The sequence below is a fragment of the Cryptomeria japonica genome, chromosome 3 (genome assembly GCF_030272615.1).
Source record: "Cryptomeria japonica chromosome 3, Sugi_1.0, whole genome shotgun sequence".
In the NCBI taxonomy this organism is placed as follows: Eukaryota; Viridiplantae; Streptophyta; class Pinopsida; order Cupressales; family Cupressaceae; genus Cryptomeria; species Cryptomeria japonica.
This window is the reverse complement of record NC_081407.1, coordinates 464,089,729-464,115,020: the sequence shown is the minus strand read 5'-3', so window position 1 is coordinate 464,115,020 and position 25,292 is coordinate 464,089,729.

Genomic DNA, 25,292 nt, shown 5'->3' with positions numbered 1-25,292 from the left:
AGTTCACTTGGTTTTTGTTTGGTGTTGCACAGATTAGCCATGGTAATGTCACGTTCAATGTTATGAGAGTAATGAGCTAGAAACTTCTGGATGAGTTCCTCAAATGTTCTAATGCCACCTGGTAGTCGGGAAAACCATGATGTGGTTGTTCCTCCCAAGCTTTGGGGGAAAAGGTGCATTAGGTAGGTGTCTTCATATGCCACTTCAAGGCAAGCGGAACAAAATTCTCTGACATGATCACAGGGATCCCCCTTTCCTCTATATTTTTCGAATTTGGGTATTTCGAATCCTCGTGGAAAGGGTGGCATATAAAGATTCCGATCAAAAGGATAAGGACAGATATCATTGAGTGAGAATTGGTTAGTTTTGACACCACTATGAAGTTGTTGGGCGAGATTCTCAACTTGTTGCCGCAACATCTCCATTTCAGTTGGAGGAGGAGGTGGTGGGTTACCTCAAGGAATGTTATATCTGATGGGATCTCTACCTCTTTCCTCTTCATGGCAACTTTGTCTTTCAGATGCTTGTCTTAATTGGGCAAGATCGAAGTCAGAGGGGAGTTTGGCTCCTTCTTGAGCGAGTTTTAAGAAGTGAGCATCTGCATTACTCCTGAGTATTTCGTCAAACAGTCTGTTAAAGAGAGGGTTATGCTAAGCCCTTTCTATTGTTGCAGGAGTAGGAGTACTTGGGTTTTCTTCATTTGCATTTCCTCCAAGTGCTTCTTGAAATTCATTGAGATTTTCCTCTTCTTCTTCTTCTATTTCTATTTCTCATTGCCTTGATTGTGATTGGGTTTGAGCCATTTTGTTTATGAGTCTTTGTTGAAGTTGAGTGAAAATGATGATGAGTTTTTGATGAAATGAGAGATTGATGATTGGTGAATTGTGTTGCATGTGGATCTCTAGCACTTTTAAGGTAGATGTAACCGAAATTCCTTCTTTGAATTGCTTGTTTGTTTTGATAAGATTGGATGTGATAAGGTGTAGAGAAATCTAAGATGTGTTACAGATTTAACTACCTAGTAATGAGAGGATTCACTCATGAACTAGTTTTAACTTGCGTAGATGTGTCTCTTAGGATGTGCTTATCCTAGATATAGAAATAATCTAAAAAGTGATGTGATGTGTTTGATTCAAGCAATAGCTAAAAGAGAACTTTGGGACAAGAACCTCTCAATGTTTTGAGAGTTGGAATGGATTGATGATGAAGTGATGATGGATGAAATGGATGATGAATGAAAATGTTTTCAACTTCAATAGAAACTTTGTGTTACAAATGGGACAAATTCTACCTCTTCCCTTTCGGGCGTTGGTGGCACTTCTCGAGCTGTGTTGTATGTGATACAGACGTTTGGGAAAAAGTTGGGATTAATCTTACCTCCGTGGTTTTTGTGATAACTTAGAGCTCTATATTGCATAAAAGCTCTGCGGTTCAAAGTTTCTGAATCAAATTCGTTTGTTTTGCCTTGAAGGTAGAGACGCATGTGATGTAGAAAAACTCTATGGGAGACAAAGATTTGTCTATTGATATAGAAGAATTTCCTCCTTTTGATCAAAGCCTTTGAGCTTAATGGTCTTCTTTTCAAGTTGATATTCTGATGACGCTTCTTCTTTTGCAAGATGTGAAGAATGGTCATAAAATTTTGACTCTTTATTGTTTGCACTTTGCTTTTGATGTTTGGTTGTTTTGAGAAATGTTTGGTTGGATGAATAGTTTGTTTTTGGGATTGATTTTCTGATTTGATGTTTCTTTGACAAGAAAACAAAGCAAGCACACAAACACAAGAATGTTGCCTAAAAGGCACAAATGAGTATGGGTCTAGATCAACCCAATCCTTGGACTTGTATATGACCCTTCCTTTAGATGTATTTTAAGGTGTATTTCCAAAGCCTGAAGTCGGCCCAATTTGCACTTGGTCTTTAAAATGAACACACTTCAAACATTTTTTATCCCTAAGGTCAAATGGCCAGTTGTGATAAATTTAGCCCACATCTTGATATTTCTTCGACTTTGGTACTACATACCTTATGAATCCCGCCGTGGTAGGTAAGGATGTGATATAATAAGTCTTGCACGAGCATAACAAATAGATGATCCCTATGATGGGGGAGTCACCACTTTTATCAAGCCACAAGTGACTTTTCAAAAAGCTATGTTTCTACTCAAGGAAATATGTATGGTGAGTATCTTGGGAGCAAAACCATCTATGCTCTTGCACTAAATTATATCGCAAATATTCTCAATCAATAGAACAGGTGGGCTACTACTTAAAGGTGTTTAGTCATGTTCGATGTTTTTGGACATAAGTTCATTCTGCAGTGACTCACTTAAGAGCCTTGTAACTAGTGGTGGGGCCCATTTGTCCTTTCGGCCAGTTACACTGTAGGAACAACTATACCCAAGGCTACAACTTTTGCTCTCACCTGATTTCTATAGCGGCTCGAAGGATTTACCGCTTGAGGTCATTCCCAAGAGTATCGATCCCTTGGCAGGCCTCTCTTAAAAAGATAAAATTTTGAGTGTTACTAACACTTTTCTCTTGCACCTAGGACCACGAAAGCCAAGGGAGAGGATAGTGTGTGTTAGAGGTAGGACCACTCGACTGACTTTTTGCACAAGTGTGCCAAGCACGAAAGACACTTGTTCTTTTTAATCCACTATTGCAATGTGATCTAACTATTTGGAGATGTTGCTCCAACAGCCATGGTGTTCTTTTTAACTTCAAAGGCAATGTGTTTTGTAATCTAGAATTTGGAAATCCTAGTCAACTTAATGAAATACACGTTTGCTTGAAGTAAAATTTGTTTGCAAAAAAATCAAAACAAATGGATTGTGTATTTTATGTGCACCAAATTTGAAAGCGTGGATCGTAAATCTCTTTAGTTTGATGCAAGGAAATCAAATTTGCTTGTTGATTTTAAGCACCAAAAAGACAAATGATCCTAGCTAGAAAGCATGAAAATTTTCTTTGTTTCAAGTTTTTAATGCACCAAAGGAAAATTTGTGATTTTTAGTGGTGAGTTTTAAAACCTGCACAAACAATAAATAGTTAGTAAAATCTATGTAGAAGGGGGGAAAGGCAAACATTCTTCTCAACTGGAAAATATCTCACAGATAATATTGTGGGATCTGAGTGAATTAAACAAAACCAATATGCAGTTTGAAGCTAGATATGAGGAGCTCCAGATGAGGAGACATGCACTTTCCTCTATGCATTCCAATATTGTGCTAGTGATGGGCTTTCATATGGAATAAAGTGTTGAGAACATCTCAACAATAACTCTCATGGCAAAGGTGGATAATAGTGTTGATTTCAGCCCCATACTAGCACAATGGAATCATGATGGTATCTCCACAACTACCAATTGTAAAAAGGATAATGAAATCTTAGTGAGCAACCTAAGGTATGGAAAAAAGTCTCAATTTTTCAGGTTTGTTTCCTCTTCCCATGCCAATATAGAAATTTTGTCAACGAGAAAGGCATACAAAAATAATTAATGAGTAGGGGAAAAAAATTAGTTTTGAGGATGTGGGCTCTTGGATTCATGTTTCAATTTTTTCTAGCATATGGGATCAGAGTAATATTTTAAGGATCAAATTAGAAAAAAAAACATTATTGATACTATTGAGTCATCCATTTCTTACATTTGGAAAGAGATTAAATTTATGAGGCATCACATAGGGTGTGTTGAGAATTCTAACCACTTTGTGATGAGACAATGTTCATGGTTCATAGATCACTCATGGGAATTAAGTACCACATTTGAAGACCATATTGTAGGTGATGGCCAAATGGAAACATTCAACTTGGGATGTTTGATGCTATACAATGTTAATAAAAAGAGATATCATTTTGATGATCAATATTTTATGACTAACTATTCTATGATATTTTTGATATGTAACTACAAGAAAGTTGAAGAAAACATGAAGGATGTAATGCTACAAGCCTCTAGTTTCTTGAAGTTAAGAAGATTTGATATCATTTTGGGTGAACATAAAATATGACAATATTTCAATATCTTAATTCCAAGAGCTACAATGGTTATGTTTTTTAAATGGGTGAAGATATTTGAGAAACCTAAGGAGGTAATCAACTTATGTTATACAATTATTATTTCTTATTTCTCTCATACATGTATAGAAGAGTCTGGTAATGCGGGAGAAGCTAAGTGGGCAGAAATTTGTTTGGTTTTGAAGATCATGCAAGTTGTGATATTCACCAATGAGCATCATAGACCTCAATTCATCACTGTACTACCTCAAAATCAACAAAGGAGAATGTTCATATATGCGTTTATAGGATAATATTTAGATAGGTTATTTTAGTAGTCCATTGGTTATAAAGACATTTATCTAGTCTCAAATTTTAATTTGGCATCATGTCATTCTCAGTCACATATTTGCAAGAAGCACATGAAGTATGAGCTCTTTCCTTACAAATTGATTTTCCAATTCATGTTGAATTAGGTGAGAAAATTTGATTTCATTTACGTTGATTCTATTCCAATCTCAAATAAGTTTTTGAATGATTATTGAGAGTGTTGGCATATAGCTATAGATATATTTCAGTAACAAGAGATCTTTCCTAAAGTGTCTTCATTAGACATTGACAATACACACATGGGTCAGGATATTAGTACTCAAAAATGTGATGTTGTAGGAAGGAGAAATGATGAGAATTATTTTCTTTTTGAGAGAATAATTTCTACAACAAGTAAGCTTCAAGGAGATGTCCAATATGACATAATAATATTATATAGTCCTTGTGTAATGATTTTCAAAGGGTTGTTGATTTTGATTGGTCTTAGTAGTGTGTAGATATTATTGGAAGGATGTGGAATTATTGTATGGATTATTGAAATCTTGCACACTTTCATAAGAGCTAACATGAACACTTTCATGAGGATTGTAGCTTATGTTGCAATAGAAATTTTAGGCTTGGGAAGGAATGATTTTTAATTTGAATGATTTTTATTTTGTGTCTGCTCATGGATATATTGCATCCCTTACATGGTTGATCACCCATATTACAAGAGAGATATTTTGGTTTACTATCCAGGTTGGTCACTCATGCAATTATTGCATCATCGATTTATTGTTTATTTTGGTAACTCTTGTTTTGAATAGCTACAGTTTTTGGCACTTGGATATGGCTTCATTGAAAAGAAGGTTATCATTGTTGGTGAAAAATAATGAAACAACCATAGCATTTTTTTGTAGGACATTCATGATAGGAGTCTCCATTGGAGGAGATGATATACATGTGGGTGATGCACACAATAGTTTCTATGATGAGTTTTGGCAAAGGCTTCAGGATGATAATCACGGGAAGGCAAATGAGTTCATTTTTCATATGGATAGTGAGTGTCTCTTTAAAAAACTAAACATGAAGAGGAGAATGTTAAGGACAACTCATAACATTTGATTCATGAATTATGTAAAACACATATTGATGAATGATTATAGAAGATACATCATTCTCTGAGATATCATGTGCAATTCGGGCACCTATAATGTTTTTTAATGAATATTGTTGTTTTGTGATACTAATGGCTACTCCAGTGATGTGAATTTGCTATTTCATATCAGTCCATAAAGATGGAAACACAATCACTCTATTTGAGCTAATGTATGGGTTTAATGTTGTGTATTCTTGTGACATGTATCTCATCAATATAGAGGTGAATGAAAGATTTGTTTACATAAAGTTTATTGGTTGTAAAATTGGATATGGTAAATACTATAATAGTCCTAATATTAGAATAAATCAGATCCACAAAATCATCAAAATAATCAAGAGGCTCTAGTACAAGTTGCTCAATGTTTGTGCATCAATTCAGTTTAGAAGTCAAGCTGTGGAAGATAAGTTTTTAATTGGAGGAAAATTGAAATTAATTGCATGGGCGCTTTGGTTATTCATTGAAAATATCCACAACCAATCAAATAAACATGGTTACACCTCATAAAGTCTCTTCAGGATGCATGGAAAGAATATGGAACATTTTATATATGTAGAATTAAGGTTTGGTGTGCAGTTCATCACGACAAGTCATTTTGGCATCAAAATTTTGGAGTTACATGTTTGCAATTTCTTGAGGACAATCAAAATTAGGAAGGGAGGACTTGTCATGTCCCTTTTTTAAAAACAAATCCAAAAATAGTAAGCCCAATCATCCCAAGATAGTAAATAAGGATCATATGATAGTTTGGGAATTATTATTAATTTAATATTTATTTGTTGTTGCAAATTCATATTTCTTACAACAAACAATGTTAAATTAGTAACGTCTTATTTTGGACTTTGATTTTAGAAGCAACTTGTTGGCTTTGGAAATATGGCTAGTAGTGCATGTTTTCAAAAAGTTTCCTTGGCATCTTTGGGAAATTTGACAACTAATGTCTTTGTAATGGATTCTTACGTAAGTTGCCAAAAATGATTATTTTCATTTCATGCAAGTTTCCTCCATTTCAAGAGGTTGTTTTGGGTGCCAAATTTAAGTTTTAAAAGTGATTTCATATATGCATGGATTTGGCTCCATTTGAAACCATTCTTGTTGCATATTTTAGCTAAGTTTTGCTTGTTTCTTCAATGGCAAATAAACTAGTGGAGAAGGAGACTTTTGGATAAGATTTTCATGGTTTTCAAGGTGATCTAAGGATGGGAGTTAGAGGATTACTAGGTTCTCTGAGGATGGGAGTCAAGGAATACAATTGAATAATCTCATATTAGAGGTTATCACTATGTTGAATAGTGGAGGTTTCCTTAGTTTTAAGTTTTCACGTGTTGCAAAAGTTAATGGAATTCTTGAGGTCATTTTAAAAAAAAATATAATGTACTTTTATAATATTTAACTTTTATAATATTTAACATATTGAACTAATTTGTGGAGTTATTTGAAGTTATCAGTGAAATAGTATAGTTTGTAGTGAGATTTTGGTTCCAAATTTGAGTATCATTTTGTATGCAACACTTTGGATTGTATGAATGCTATTAGAATCAGTTTATGATAAAAACAATATGTTATTTATTGATAATAATTTAAAATTTAACTTGCATGTTAAGTTTGGTGAATTTATGGATTGATTTGATAGTCAGATCTACAAATCAGGTGCATAGATTGTTAGATTGCTTGCTAAATATTTGTAGGTATTTCAGTATATTTAGAAAGATTAATTATATGAGGGTTTGGAATAAGAAGTAAATTATAATTTTCTGTTCCTTGATGAAAATTTAATTTAATTTCACAAATTTATTAGTTTGGGACATTATAGTGGTATCAGAGCTAAGATCTTGCCAGCCTGCAGGGTTCTAAGATGCTAATCATGGGAGACTTCTAAAGATCTATTTACATGGGTTTGAAAATTGATATTTTAGTATCCAAAATATCAAAATGGTTTGATGAATATTTTATAAAATGTATAATTTTTAAGGAAGCCCTCACATTTTGTGAATATGCAGAGCTCATCGAGAAACATATACCTTGAGAAGGAGAGGTTTTCATAGCTTTTGATGAGTATCTTTTAGAGGGAAAATTTGAAGTATCATTTGAAGACTAGTTCATGAGAACAAGAAAGAAGTGTATTAAGATGGAAAAGTATGAAAATACTAGAAATAAAAAAGAACAAATAAAGGTTGAGATTTAGGACAACTTTGGGCTAAATAAGGAGAAAGAATAGAAATATTGAATCCATTGAATACAAGGTATAAATGTTTTTGTTAAAAATAAAAATTTTAAAAATAATTTATTTCAGTCTAATACTGATGAAGATAAATATGAGGAAATCATTTTTCAAGAAATATTGAAAAATAATTTAAATCAACTCTAATATAGGAAAAAGAACTCACATTGGATATCTCTAGTAAATATTCCTCAATGAATATATTATTGTTCTCTACTAAGCTAATACATGACGAGAATATTTGTAGAAAGGAAATTAATGATGAATCAATTTTTTACTTTGAAGATGTATGTTTGAAATGGGATCCAGTGTTCTTTAAGGAAAGTCTGCTAGGAAGCCATATTGACATGCATGAATTCTTGAAGGATTTTGCAGATGAATCCCTTTTTATTGATAAATGTTATATTGAACATGATAGAAATATAGTATATTTTTCAAGGAAACACAAATCAGAAATAAGTGATACAAGGTGGAAAGGTAGACATTCTTCTCAACTGGCAATATCTCACAAATAATGTTGTGGGATGAATTAAACAAAACCAATATGCAGTTTGAAGCTAGATATGAGGAGCTCCAGATGAGGAGACATGCTCTTTCCTCTACGCATTCAAATATTTTGCTAGTGATAGGCTTTTATATGGAATAAAGTGTTCAGAACATCTCAACAATATCTCTCATGGAAAAGGTGGATAATAGTGTTGATTTCAACCCCATACTAGCACAATGGAATCATGATGGTGTTGCGACAACTACCAATTGCATTTAAAGGATAATTAAATCTTAGTGAGAAACCTAAGGTATGGAAAAAAGTCTCAATTTTTAGATTTGTTTCCTCTTCCCATACCAATACAAAAATTTTGTCAACAAGAAAGGCTTGCAAAAATAATTAATAGAGCAAGGGGCAAAACATTTAGTTTTGAGGATGTGGGCTCTTGGATTCATGTTTCAAATTTTTCTAGCATATGGGATCAAAGTAATCTTCTAAGGATCAAATTAGAAAAGAATATTATTGATACTATTGATTCATCTATTTCTTAGATTTGGAAATAGATTAAATTTATGAGGTATCACATAGGGTGTGTTGAGCATTCTAACCACTTTGCGATGAGATAATGTTCATAGTTCATAGATCACTAATGAGAATTAAGTACCACATTTGAAGATCATATTGCAGGTGATGGCCAAATGGAAACATTCAACTTGGGATGTTTGATGCCATTTCATGTTAAGAAAAGGAGATATCATTTTGATGATCAATATTTTATGACTAACTATTATATTATATTTTTGATATCTAACTACAAACAAGTTGAAGAAAACATGAAGGATGTAATGCTACAAGCCTCTAGTTTCTTGAAGTTAAGAAGATTCATTATCATTTTGGGTGAACATAAGATATGAAAATATTTCAATATCTTAGTTCCAAGAGCTACAATGGTTACGTTTTTTAAATGGGTTAAGATATTTTAGAAGCACAAGGAGACAATCAACTCATGTTCTACAATTATTATTTGTGATTTCTCTCTCATACATGTGTAGAAGAGTATTGTAATGCAACACAAGCTAAGTGGGCAGAAATTTTTTTGGTTTTGAAGATCATGAAAGTTGTGATATTCACTAATGAGCATCATAGACATCATCTTATCATTTTACTACCTCAAAATCAACAAAGGAGAATGTTCATATATGTGTTTCTAAGATCATGTTTAGAGAGGATATTTCAATAGGCCATGGGTTATAAAGACATTGATCTAGTCTCAATTTTTTATTTGGTATCATGTTATTCCTAGTCAAATATTTGCAGGAAGCACATGAAGTATCAGTTCTTTCCTTACAGGTTGATTTTTCAATTTATGTTGTATTAGGTGAGAACTTTTGATTGCATTTGTGTTGATGCACACTATTTCAATCTCAAACAAGTTTTGGAAATATTCTTGGGAGTGTTGGGGATATAGCTATAGATAGGGATCACATTTGCATTAAAAAAATAAAAATACGTAAAAAGAGAATGGGATCTCATTTGTTTTTTTACCTTTTTAAAAAATTTGGGCGTTACTTCTTGCTGTAAAGACTAGCAAATTTTTTTTTGTGGACAACTTACTTTCACAATGATCCACAACCCATAAAATAATATGACACAATGATGGAATATCTAACATTAATATACATGTAGATCTTAACCTTTTTATTGTACTTTGATACAAAAGATTCAATTGATTGGATTACTTAGATTAAAAAACATCAACACAACCTAAGATGTGACATTTATATTTAGACTAATATTTTTATGACATGACCCATCTTGGTGCATCAAGTGATAGTTTTATTACTAACTAAACTAGTCCATTACTGCCCCTATAGTTGATATCTAATTAAATCACAAATAAAACAACAAAATACTTAAGAGTGTTGTCATTAGTAGGTCAATGATTGATTATAATAAAAATGTAATCTATAACCTAATTTTTTATTTTTTTATAAGAATCTTATTAGATCGATCTATCATAGAAACTTAAAGAAAGATATTTTTTATACACATACACAAATGATTTTTTTATCAAGTTGATGTAGTTCAAAGACCAAGGCTCCCAAAAGAAGTGTTGATCTTTGCAATCCCACAATTTAAATTCATCAAACTTTGATTTTTCTTGCTCAAAAACTTGTGATAGAGCAGTTTTTTAAAATGATTTTGAATCGTCTAATGAAAGCCTTCCCTTCTAAAAACTTGTAAATTGAAATCTCTCATATTCATCTACATTATTACAAGTAAATCATCACTTTTCCACCGACAATACCCTTCAAATTTTTAAGCCAAAAACTTATAAAAAAATGCCAAATTCTCAATTTTTGAAACTAGCTACAAGCAACATTAAATTAATACACATTCTCAAAACCTTCTCAATTGTTTCAACAAAAACTAGCCAGTCATCACAAATATGAGCCAAACATGTTAAAATCAACTTCAATAATTTATTTCCATACACTCTTTCTTTTGGAATTATTCATCTCAATATCAATGTATTCATCACCAAGAATCTTACAAATCTCAACTTGTAAGAGCAAAGAAATGAAAATAAGCCATTTTTTCATGAAGAGTGAATGAAAATAGATGAACACACATGCTAAATAGATTTGAAATTATTAATAGACTATACTAGGATTCAACCCACTTGCTACAAATAGTCAACAAGTATTATTCATTCAACTTTGCAACAAATTACAAAACCAAAGCAAATTTTACAAATCTGATATAGACTCACCAAAATCACCTACATGCACATGTAAAAATATTTTCCTTTCTCTAAACCTTCTCCTCTTGGATGCCAAAGTAGTCTTCTTCTCTTTTGTCTTCCTTTTATAGATGTTCCTACTCATCAACCTTCTTCGTTCTCCAAATTTGGGTGTTACTTTTTGCTGTAAAGACCAACAATTTGTTATGTTGTGGACAACTTAGATTCACAATGATCCACAACCCATAAAATAATACCACACAATGATGGAATATCTAACATAAATATACATGTAGATCTTAACCCCATTATTTTACTTTGATACAAAAGATTCAATCGATTGGATAAATTAGATTGGCAAACATCAACACAACCTAAGACATGTCATTTATATTTATACTAATCATTTTATGGCATGACCCATCTTGGTGCATCAAGTGATATAGTTTGATTACTAACTAAACCAGTCTAGTATTGCCCCCCATAGTTGGTATCTAATTAATGTTGGCAACTGACACTCATGTGGTGGCTTCTGATGGTTTATTATTGGTTTAGGGTTGTCATTGATGGAAACCCTTCATGAGATTCCCATCCAGTAATCACGGATCTTGATTTCTGGAAGAGGACATCAACCGATAGCCAGTTAACCAGTATTTTAGGATGTATAGAGTAGTTTTGCTCCGGAAGCTTTCTGGTGATTGCGGTGTATTGAATCATGTTTGGGATGATTGGACCGACATTGAGATATCATTTTATTGTTGTTTTGGTGATCCACATTTATCTTTGGTAATCTAGTCTAGCCGATATATGACTACACATTACATTAGCAGGCCGACATGGTAAATCTATTTTGTGATTGCGGATATATGACCAGTGGAGATGATCTTTTTGGTGACTAATATGATTGTATGCAAGAGAGTGGTGATCAAGAATCTATTTTGGCGCAGTTTCACATGCGCATTCTTGATTCAGTAGCTGACTGAGACAGTGAACAAGGTAGAACAAAGCAGAACAACAGAGATGATTATGTCAGTGTGTTTGGCACTTAACTGAAACTCATCCAAGCATTATAGATACTATTCTAGAATTCATTTTTTTGTAGTTCATCATTGTAATTAATCAATAAGGAAGCGAGCCTTCCAAGGTTGTAGCCATTATTGTATTCAAGCAGTGATCTATAAGCAATGTGCCTGAATGCTTGTGCATTCCCCATATTTTATATTGTTTTGCTATTGGCCATAGTGAAATAATATTGTGGGTTCAAATCCCACCATGGTTTTTCCCATTTGGATTTCCACATAAAAATTTGGTGTTATGATTTTGTGGTTGATTGTTTTATATTCCTGCATTTTAGTTTCATGTCTATGCTTTTGGTGGTTCAAAGTTAAGTTTGAAAATCTGCTAATCGGTAGATCACTGATTCACACCCCCCCCCTCTTAGTGGTCCCTAATTCTAATAATTGGTATCAGAGCCTAGTTCCTCTGAGGAAGCTTAACCACTTGAGGAAAGTCTAGGAGATTGACTCAATGGATTTCAATTTTCAGAGAAAGCTCAGTGTGGCACTTGAGGATCTTGATGCAACAAGAAATGAGATTAATTCCTTGGAAAGAAACTTGAAGGTTGCTGATGATTTCATTAATGAATTGAAGGATCAAGTGAGCACTTGAGACAAGAGGAAGGAATTGATGGACAAGCTGAAGGAAAAAGAAGATCAAATCATAGAATATTAGGGTAAAGTTGATGAAGTTGACAAGCTTGAGAGAGAGAATGTTGCATTGAAGAATGACATGCAATCCATTGTGATGAGGCTAACTAAGGAGATTGAGGACCGAAAGAAAAATGAAGAAAATTTGGCACAATCATTGAAGGAAAGAGTTGATAAATGCTTCAAGCTTACCTATGAGAATTATCACTTGAAGCTTGAGTAAACCCTATCAAGGAATAATGGTCAAGAACTTGAAAGACAGATTGCTGCCTTAAGAGATGAACTTGCTACTGCTAATGATTACAAAGACAAATTCAAAGCTATCTTAGCAAGGTTTGATGGGATGATGGAAAAATAGAGACATGGAAAGGACATGCGAGGACTTGGATCTGAGAAAGGTGAATCCTCTGGATCTAGACAAAGCAATGCAAAACCTGATCAGAAGAAGAGCAAGAATCCTTCAATAAGACAACATAATGCTCATAAATTTAATGGTAGATGCTTTACTTGCAATAAATTTGGTCATATGGTGAATCAATGTAGAAGTAGGATGAATAATGGAATGAGCAACATGAATATGGTCCTACCTTTATTGGTCAGTGTTTCATATGCAATAATTTTGGTCACAAGTCAAATATGTGTAGAGCAGTAATGAATAACTTCCAAAACAAGAGGTTCTATGCTTGCGGGATGTTTGGACATACCTCTAATTAGTGCAAGATAAGACCAAATCATATGAACTTTAGATTTGTGCAGAATGTTGTTTGTCATGCATGCAATAAAATTGGTCACATTGCAAAGTACAACAAAAGCAAGAATAGTTCTCCAGCATACAAGAACAAATCAGATGAGAAGGGAAAGTGTAAGGACGTAAATTATTCTAGATCCAAATAAGACATAATATACTCTTTATTCATAAATAAACTCATAAATCAAATAATGAGTCTATTTCATTCTTAAATTTTAAACCAAGCTTGCTAAATCGAAATAACAATTGTAGCATAGGAAATCGGAAATCATCAAAGCAATTAGATCAAAATACTAATCATAGCTCAATCACGAAAGCTTAAATGCAATGATCTATCCTAAACACACTCAATAAAGACATAAAGACAAAACATTCAAAACTAAATACTATGCAAACCAAATGTAGATCTGAGTGCTTCCTTCATGCGGCTCCATTGTCCTTCTTTCTTCTCCAATTAGCTTTGTTGTGGATCTCACCTACTAGTGCATGATCATGATATGAAAGCAAGTAGACAAGATGATTGCTCAAGAATACTCAAAGCATGATTGATTTGACAAAGTAATTCAAACAAGTGATTATTATTATTCTTGATAATGTGATTTGAAAAAGTGATTATAAATTCGATAATCTGATTATTAGGGATTAGATTGAAGAAATTCATCCAATTTATAGATAAATTGGAGAAATGATCAAATTAGCATGATAATGATTCGAATGGAAATTCAAATTAAGAATAGCAAAATTATGACATGTGTATGACAAATTGCTATGCAAGGATTTTATGACAATTTATGACAATTTATGACAAATTGCTATGCAAGGATTGATTGATTGTCAATTATGACAAATTATGACAAATTTCTATGTCATTCCCATGAAATTAGGAGAAAAATAGGAGAGAATTGAAATTAGGAATTAGAAAAATAGAAAATTAGAAAATGAGGAATTTAAGAAATTAGGAAATTAGAAATTAGAAATTGATGGAAAATAGGAAATTAGGAATTAGGTAAATTAATTAATAATTTGTCATTTATTAATTAATTCACAAAAAGAGGAATAATTAGCCAATTAAATGAACATTTAATTGCGATGAGAAGACTTAGGATAAATAAATAATTTATTAATCCTAAAGGGAGAAATGACAAACAAGGTTAAATGATTAAATCATGAAACCCTAAAAGATGAATTAACAATGCAAGAACGACAATTAGGTCTTGATGAAAGATAATTGATGTTGATTCGATTATGATCATGATTCTGACTGACAAAGGACCAATGCTGATAAATGATTTGATTGATAAATGCGCCAATTGATGAGGAACAATGACTAATTGATCCAAATTGACATAATTGAGACAAACAATGATCGATGACAAATCGATCGCAAAATGACAAAATTGACAAGAGGACAAGAATCGATGACAAAATAGATTGCAAGACGACAAGATTGAAAATGACAACGATCAATGGCAAATTGATTGCAAAATGACAAGATCGAACATAACAACGATCGATGACAAATCGATCGCCAGATGATAAGATTGATAAGAGGACAAAACCCTAATTAGGATTGACGATGTCCAAAATGATGACAAATGAACATGCACATTGATGCGATAGGATAAGATTGACCAAAATCATGACTGAAGATTATTGTTGACAAGACCAAATTCAAGAGCGAGATAAATGAAGAATGCAGAAGAATGACTCAATGCTCGTAAATGATAAAGACCAAGTGCGTGACATAGGAGAAATGTTAATGCGATGCAAAAACCTAAAATGAGGCAATGCGCAAATGTTAAAGTATGATTCCGCAAGCGTTGACCATTTTTAGGTGTCTACATTTTGCTCCTCTTTGAGACAATGCGATTTTAAGCGTTGTTTCAAAGAACAATAATGAAAATGCCCCAGAAAATGACAATGACATATGCATGCCCCCTCGAGGAATTGGCCGGAAACATGCAGAGAAGAGGCCAATTGATCGATAAAAATGATAGGATCGAACGAACTGACAATCGGAGACCGGATGCACGAAGGACAAGCAATAGAAGATGCAAAAGACCACGACCAACATGAGATGGAGAGAGTGCACGTCCATCTATGCACTGACAAAGATCTATAAATGAGACAAAGAGAGTGAAATTTGCTCATTTGCACTAGCTCAAGAAGAGGATTTGTTGCTCTGGAAAAGGACACTTGCAGAGAGATGGCGAACATTCCAAGGGCAGATCACTTCGGAGAACGTGTACGCACATTCAGATGACCAATCGATGTAGGAGCAGTGGTATGTATCCCAAAAACCCATATTTTCAATTTCATGAATTTTGATCGCTTGCGGGACATTGCGGGGCCCACAGAGGATGCATAAACTAACTTTTGCGCTTGTGTAGGGCGAATCCTATGCTTGTGTGAGGTCTTCTACACTTGTGTAGGGTACACAGGCACAGGTTACATGACACAGGCGTAGGTTCCTTGACATAGGTGCAGTTGTGCATTGGGAACCCTAATTTTGGTCAAAACAACATGCAAATGATCCGGAAAGGGGGGATAAGGGTAGGATAAGTCAGAATAGATGAAAAACACCATGATGTGGACATGAAAATGAGGAAATGCAACCCATAGGAGCAAACCCAAAAACTGACAAAATGTGCCCCAATTGTGATACAGAGTCGACAGTATCCATTGATCACGCGAGAGAACCGACCAGACTGCTTCATGCTACGACATAGACTTAGGAGCACGGACAGAGATACATTAGCAGGACTGGGGATATACTATGTCACATTCATGCCCGAGATTAGGGCAAACACAAGACTGCTTACCGCATTGGTAGAGCGATGGCATTCAGAGACCTCCTCTTTCCATCTGGCAACTGGAGAGGTGACTGTGACACTAGAGGATGTATGGCATATCCTCCGCATTCCAATTCATGGGGAGATGATAGAATATGACCCAGTGACAGGGAGAGACACGTTGTGCAGATTATTTGAGTGTGACGCAGATGATCTGGATATCGTAGAGAGGGAGATCGGCTAGGAGACTATGGCATCAGAGTATGATCGACGATATGAGGTGATAGCAGTGGTGATAGCATGTCTACTAGCAGGAGACAGATGAGGACATGGATTCCCTATTGGATGGGGAAGAGTGCTGGAGTAGATGGCGACAGAGGGGACGGTGTATGCATGGGGACCATGTGTACTGGCTATGCTGTATTTTCAGCTGCATCAGATAGCGTATCAAGGAGTTCAGACTTTGAGTTGTGGAGTCACATTGCTATAGGTATGGGCATTTGAGCACATAGCCATATGTTGACCAATTACAGATAGATAGGTAGTACCACATCGACCATATGTGTACTACTATGGGGGAGCACTGAGATAGGGTCCTTTTGGATACATACTATATTGGCGACATGAGCTAGACCGACTGAGAGAGTTCATATGGAGGCCATATCGTGATTGTTCGGGATGGTCAGATGACAGTGATGAACTACCTTATTATAGACAGGAGAGGTACCTGATTGGGCGACCAGTGAATCGCTAGAGAGTGATTGAGATGTACCTACCAGAGAGAGTCAGACGACAGTTTGGAGAGAGGCAGGATGTACCTAGGAGGACTGCACACTTTGCCCGATCTCACAGAGAGACGAGTCAGTGGGGAAGTATGATTCAGCCACACATAGCATATGCTGACTTCTCATAGCTACAGTAGAGACCGTGGGATTGGAGATCAGATGTGGTCGACGTTGGGATGACAGAGGAGTATGAGAGATGGTTTGCACAACTACGGCCACTGCCATTGACAGATCCGGATATTCCAGTATCCAGGCGACAGGAGGACTTCCCACTCATAGGAGAGGAGGAGGGAGATGATGAGGACAAGGAGGAGGAGGGCGAGGATGAGGATGGAGATGAGGATGGGGAGGATGAGGATGGAGATGAGGATGGAGATAAGGATGGGGAGGACGAGCAGGAGGCATTGTAGGATATACCCATAGAGTCGGAGACAGCTAGGACAGAGGAGATGGAGATGTGCAGGGCTATCATAGTGAGTCAGCAGGATCACATTGCGACATTAGAGAGACAGCAGGATCAGTTCAGAGTGGAGATAGCCAGACTCACAGCGGCTTGAGATGCAGCAATTGCTCAGGCACAATGAGAGGAATAGAGAGTCACTAAGTACATTGGGTTGATTCAGGATGCCAGTGCATGGAAGATGGCACAGATGCTGGTAGAGACCAGAGAGGAGATACGCCATTGGAGGACACTTTATGAGGGTGCCATTCCACCAGAGTAGAGAGCAGCTTCATATTGGGCACGATCGAGGACAGAGAGCAGGGCACGCTCGGAGGTCATTGAGCAGCATGGGAGTGAGTGTGCCTATGAGACCACCACAGCCAGGACCAGGAGGGACATCATCTGTAAGACATTGCAAGGATGAGGAGGATAGAGGGAGCACCCAATGACAGAGGCACGTGCTCCTTAGGACAGACAGTGGACATTATGTAGTTTGACATTTTGTAGTTAGCCTGTGGGCCATACTTAGGACAGACAGTCCAATTTTGTACTCCGATATTATTTTGACATATGATATGATATGCATCGATATGATTGGATGCAATGTGTTATGACTTATAGTTATTTTCCATGTATGGATGACTTATGCATTATTTATATACCATTGTGGAACATGTATGAATGTATATTTTTTATGTGTTTTTGATGCATTGATAATATGAAATGGATAAGATGCTTGATATGATGCTTGATGTAATGCAAATGTACTAACCAATGAATGCAGGATGTAGCATGTGTGTTTGGGGAAATCGGAGCACTAGACCGAACTGACTATCTAAACTGATGGAAGAAATGTTAGTAAGAAGAACTGAAACAGAGGACAGTTAGAGACGAAGAAAAACTTTCTTTCAGTAATGCACTTTGTAGGTGAAAACCTTTATTTTAATGTAGCAAAATGGATGAATAGCATCATGGCATTGAAGGCTAGAGCTAAAATGCAACCCTTTTTGCAAAAGACAAACACATTGCAGACAAACAGCAATCACAACAAAAAGAAAGGGACCATGAACCATCCCGGTCACTCTAAATCACTCAGTGACATCATCGAGCAACATAGGAACATGATCGAGGCCAAAGATAAATTAGTAAAAAGATAAGATGCACAAATTCCAACAAATCAAACAAACATCTTGATCTTTATTGTCAAAAGTTGAAAGTGCTGATAGGATGATCATGCTGTCTGGTTTCAGGACATGTGGTACCTCGTCTAAGACAGGACACAGTCTAGTTTCGAGTATACCACACCCTGTATAAGACTCATGATAGTGTGCCAAGGACAAATAAATTTGCGGTTGATTGACATGACAATTCAGATCAGTTTGAATGTCTGGTTTGATTGAAAATTTCATCTGTTTAAGCGTGATTTCATTAAAGCACAATGTTGGATTGCGTGTCGTTGGATGGATGCTCAGTGATTTGTCTTAGGCACAAAAGGGATCATGTATTGCAAAATGCTTTTTTGTTGGATTTTAATGTTTTGAAATGTTTTTGTTCATTTTTTCAAGACTTTATTTGACTTTTTAGGGATTTTTTTTTTCAGGACATTTTTCATTTTTTTTGAATTATTTCAAGACATTTTTCATTTTTTATGATTTATTTCAGGACATTTTTAAGTTAAAAGTTCCAGTGATTGATCATGACAAGGGGAATGCACCTAATGCGCATCTGAAAGACATACATAGACCAGGACCAAAACATATGTACAAGAAACCGGAGTATGCAAGACAATGATGTTGACCAATAACAGGCTTGGAATAGGACATTGGGTCAAGACGAAGATAGACATGATAAACCGGCCAAGAGAAAGCATAGCTAGAGGTCATGACAGATGACAGAGCAATCATTTTGTTACACATGGTGCCTGATTGCCAGGTTTTCACCATGGTACTTGCCCAAAGCGCCTGTTTGCCAGGTTTTCACTAGAGGGCGAATCATTTTTCTTTACTCTTTTGCTCTTTTTTTCACTTTTTTTGTATTTTCTTTTTTCACTTTTTTTGTATTTTTTCAGGATCATATTTGAAGAAGTGCTGATAGAAAATTATGCCCAGTACTTGCGAAGATGCATGCTGTTTATAGGATCAGACAGAGGTTCACCTTCTGGGGTAGCAAGCTGATATGCCCCCGAGCCATATGCTGCAGTTACTATGAAAGGCCCAACCCAATTAGGTTCTAACTTGCCTTTGATGATGTCAGTAGACTATGCATTCTTAGGGTTTGCCTTTAAAACCAGATCTCCCACTTCAAAGTGTCACCCTTTAACCTTCTTATTATAAGAGCGACATAGACGGTTTTGATATGCTTGTAAATGTGTCAGGGTTGTCTGACGTTTCTCATCTAACATCTCAAGTTGGTACAACCGAGAGACTCTGTGTGTCTCATCATCAATCAGGTGCTGCAAGGAAACATGCAAGGAAGGAATCTCCACTTCCAAGGGTAAAATGGCTTCCGCACCATACACCAAGGAATAAGGTGTTGCGCCAGTAGGTGTGCGGATAGAAGTGCGATAGGCCCATAGTGCTGGATTCAACTGAACATGCCAATCTCGACCAACGTCATTGACAACCTTTTTCAGGATCTTGATAATGGTTTTATTGGATGCTTCAGCTTGACCATTCCCCTGTGGATAGTATGGACTGGAGAAACGGTGTTGGATATGAAATTTTTCACAAAGTTCCTTGACATCTTTATTCTTGAAGGGGCGACCATTATCAGTGACTATGGAAAGAGGAACCCCATACCGACATATGATATAATTCAATAGGAATTTTGAAATTTGCACACCAGTGATATAGGTCACGGGGATAGCCTCAATCCATTTTGTAAAATACTCTGTGGCTGTAATGATAAACTTGTGTCCATTTGTAGATGTCGGGTGAATCTTGCCAATAAGATCCAATCCCCATTGAGAAAAGGGCCACGGAGATATGACAGAATGAAGCTCTTGGGTTGGTGCATGAATGTAATTGCCATGGATCTGGCATTTGTAACACTTAACAAAATCGTGAACATCTTTTTCTAGAGTGGGCCAATAATACCCCGCACGAATCAACTTTTTGGCTAAGCTCAGACCATTGAAATGGCCCCCGCATATACCATCGTGAACCTCATGTAAAGCCGTTTGTGCTTTGTCAGAATCCAAACACCTGAGGAGGGTATGGTCAAAGGAACGATGGTAAAGGGTGTCGGCGATGATGACATATTTGGCTATCTGTCAGATAAAGGCTCAGCGTTCGTTAGCGGAAAGGTTGGGTGGTAAGGTTTGGGATTTCAAATATTGATATACATCATTGTACCACGGGGAGTTGGGACCAACAAGAACGCACATCACATCTGCTGTCGGAATGTCAAAAGAAGGAACCAGCAATTGTTCGACCAAAAATTCACATTTGTCCATATTGTTTGGCATATTTAACATGGAAGCAATTGTAGCCATCGCATCTGCCGACTTATTTTGCATTCTGGGAACTTGACTAAAATGGATAGCCGTGAATTTGGTCTTGAAGAAATCTACCATATGCTTATAGGGAATAAGCTTTTCATCTTTTGTTTCGTAGTCATCATTCACTTGGCGGATGACTAATTGAGAATCTTCATAGACTTGCAAATGCGTGATGTTCCAGTGTACTGCTACTCAGAGTCCTGTAACCAGTGCTTCATACTCTGCAATGTTATTGGTACAATGAAAAGTTATCCTGTAGGACTTGGGAATAGCATCACCTTGAAGGGTGACAAACAAGATGCCGGCTCCAGACCTGAACCTGGTATGGGATCCATCAAAGTATAACTTCCATTCATTAGAAGATGTAAGAGCAAATACTGATTCATCTGGAAAATCTGTCAACATGGGATGATCATCAGAAATAGGAGCCTCTGCAAGTTGATCTGCTATGACTTGTCCTTTTATCGCCTTTCGCTCCATATACTCAATGTCAAATTCACTGAGAATCATGACCCACTTTGCTAGGCGACCTGTCAAAGCTGCTTGGCTAAGCAAGTATTTTAAGGGATCAATTTTTGCAACCAACAATGTTTGGTGACTTAACATATAATGTCGAAGCTTTTGTGTTGCAAATACCACTGCTAAGCATGCCCTTTCAATAGTTGAATAATTTATCTCATAACCTACCAGTGTCCCACTGATATAGTAAATAGCTTGCTCTTTGTCGTTCTCATCCTGTTGAGCCAAGAGAACTCCTAGTGCCGTTTTAGTTGCAGAAATATACAATATAAAAGCCTTTCCTTCTATAGGAGGCATTAGAATAGGCGGCGATAGCAAATAGTCTTTGAGAGCTTGAAAGGCTGATTGACATTGCTTAGTCCATTTGAAAGTGACACCTTTATGCAATAGATGCTGGAATGGATGACATTTGTTGGCCAACTGAGCTATGAAGCGGCAGATTGACTGGAGCTTTCCTTGCAGACTACGTAATTGATGGAGATTAGAAGGAGGAGGCATATCCATGATTGCTTTAACCTTGGCAGGGTCGACCTCAATGCCTCTGTGAGAAAAAATGTACCCTAGTAACTTTCCAGCTGTGACACCAAAGACACACTTCTTTGGATTGATTCTGAGCTTATATGTCTCCATTCGGTGAAAGATTGGGCCCAAGATAGCTAGATGACTATCTCTTGTGACAGATTTGCATAACAAGTCATCAACATAGTCCTCCATCAAAGTGTGCATGAAATCATGAAAAATTATCGTCATTGCTCTTTGATATGTTGCACTTGCATTTTTAAGACCGAAGGGCATCACATTCCAATAGTAGGTACCCCAAGCACAGGTGAATGTTGTCTTATGTTGATCTTCAGGAGCAATGCGAATTTGGTTATAGCCAGAGAAACCATCCATCAATGAAAGCATCTCATATCCAACAGTCATGTCCACTATGATGTCGATATTTGGCAATGGAAAATCATCTTTAGGGCATGCTTTATTAAGATCCCTAAAATTTGTACAGATCCTGATGCCCCTAGTTACTTTGCTAACTGGTACTAAATTTGAAATCTAGTCTGCATAATCAATGGGTCTAATGAAGCCCACATCCAGTAATTTTTTCAGTTCCACTTTGACCAACATAGCTACCTGGGGATGCATCTTTCGAAGTTTCTGTTTGATAGGCTTGGCATCAACTTTCAATGGCAAATGATCAAGGACTAATTCTGGATCGAGGCCAGGCATATCTGCATAGGACCATGCAAAGCTGATCTTCTTCTCAGGAAAGAAATTGACAAAATCTATCTTTTCCTGTTTTGATAGAGAAGCAGCAAAATGAATGACCTTAGGGTTGTCAGGTGTACCCAAATTGATTTCCTCGGTCATTTCCACCAGAAATGTTGATTTGTCCTGACTTGATAGGGGGATGTCCACTCTTCCACCTTTGGGTGCCTCAGAGAGGTTTTCACCTGTAGGTACGTCTTCTATTTTTACTTTTGTATGATCAGAGAGTGCCTTACGGTTTTCACTCAAAGATCTATTCTTTTGATTTTTTACATTTTCTTTTCTTTTTTCATTTTGATGACTAGAAGAGGGAGTTGAATCCCTGAAATATGCTGTGGAATCCAAATCGATAGCAAATCCTACCTTATGATCACCTTGTGGCATGCCTTCCCGTAGTCCAAGGAATTCTGCAATTGCTTCGTCATTTTGAAAATAGTCCAATGTGAGTGGTTCTTGTTGGTCATGTTGGATAAGTTGTGGATAGATGAGGGGCATGTCATCATCGGTTGTAAGGAGAGAAAGGGCTGATATGGTAAAGATGTTAACATCTGTGATGTCACTATCCGAACTGCTTGTATCTGATTCAGAGCTTGGATCCCAGAATGACTCTATCCAAGCATGAGGACATGTATTAGGAAGAGGAGTTATTTCATGTTTGTCTTCCATAGGCAAATTATTAGGGTCAATGAAAATATTGTCGAGGGCATAGGAGCTAGAAGAAAAAGAACTCCACTCCCATTCATTGGAATCAGTTTCGGGTCGGGTATCCTCAAGTGTTATTTCATCATCAGAGGCATGCCCTTTTCTACACATGGGCACTTTGGAAGATGAGGGTCCAATTCGCAATGGTACAAAACCTAACCCTAAAGTTGGAGGTCGCCTCTTGGGTATAACAGGTTCTAGCCTTCCATTGTTGTTCAGGCCTAAGCCACTACAACCATCATATCCTTTCTTTTGCAGCATAGTGAATCCTTTGCCGTACCGTTCCACGGGCAATTTGATAGGTGGGGTCTCAGTTGGATCCTTATAAAGCCAATCTATGACATCATCATCTAAAGTTTCTTTGTCAAGTTCACCCCATCTTGTAAATGTAGTGGGAGGCTGATATTGAATAATGACCTTAGGTTCCTTTTGCAATAAATGCGGTTTGCCATATGATTTTGGAGATATTGGTAAATTCCCGATGAGGAATGTTTGATCCATTGAATATTCTTCGCATCCTTGGTCCTATATTTTCAATTTTCCTTTGACAGCATCTAACAATTCATTAGGATCCACATAACTATGTGAATTGGCCTCTCTATTGACTGGGACTTGCTGCTGAGGGGTATCCTTTAGAGTAGCACAAAATTGAAATGGATTAGGATCTCCTGGAATTGTTATCTCAGTTCCATTGTAAGGATATTTTAAACATTGATGATAAGTGGATGGAAGTGCTTTCATTGCATGGATCCATGGACGGCCAAGGATCATATTGTAAGGGAGATCAAGGTCCAAGACGTGCAAGAAAGTGTTTTCTGTCACTAGACTGACTCTGATAGGCAATGTAATTATCCCTTTGGATGGGCACTCAACATCATCATATGCTTTTATTGTTATTCTTCTGGAAGCATCAATGTCATTTTCTGTATATCCAAGGCCAATGACCACTCTCAAGGTACAAATATTAAGACCCGCTCCACCATCTATCAAGACTCATCGGATTTTGCAATTATGGACAAAGACTTCAAGGTGTAAAGGATCATTATGAGGGAGCTTATCAGGTGAGATATCATTATCAGAAAATGCGACATTTTGGGAAACAGCTAGATGTCCAATCCGGGCTTGAAACTAGTCAACATCAATATCTGTCGGGACAGTGGACTCAATTAAAGCTTTATCCAGGACTACACGATGCATGGGAGACATTTTCAATAACTCAAGGATTGATATTTGTGCAGGTGTCTTTCCTAGATGATCCAAGAGATTATACTGGCTTGCAGGAGTCGGTTTGGAAGGAGCTGCAGGAGCTCCTTTCAGAACTATTTTAGATCGACGAGTGGTGACCGCGCAAGAGGGATCTTGTCCCTTTATTCTTAGGGTGAAAACACACTCATTTGATACTCTGAAACAATTGATGACATTGTTATAACTAGTATTCGCATGATTTGCTGTTTGGGCAGAGTTGGAAGAGGATGCTTTACCCTTGTCATGATCAAGCAAAGGAGTTTTGAAAATAGTATGATCAGTGTTAGAGGTCGCATGGGGTGGATCTACCTCAATTACTCCTTGCTCTAATAAATCTTGAATCATATGTTTCAATTGAAAACATGACGCGGTTTTATGTCCTTTGGACCGATGATACTCACAGTATGCATTATCATTCCACCAATGAGGTTTTACCACTGGTTCTGCCTTAATATCTGGTAGCTTAATAAATTTTGCTTGTATTAATTGCTTCATTACCGACTCAATAGGCTCTCCCAATGGAGTAAATTGTCGAGGAGGCCCATCCCTCGATCAGAAAGGTTTGCGTTGTTGGTTTTGGAGTTGGCCTTGTTGTTGATTATATTGTTGAGTATGCTGTTGTTGAGTAATATTGCTCATTGGTGCTTGATTTTGTTCCATAGTTGACATATTAGGAAC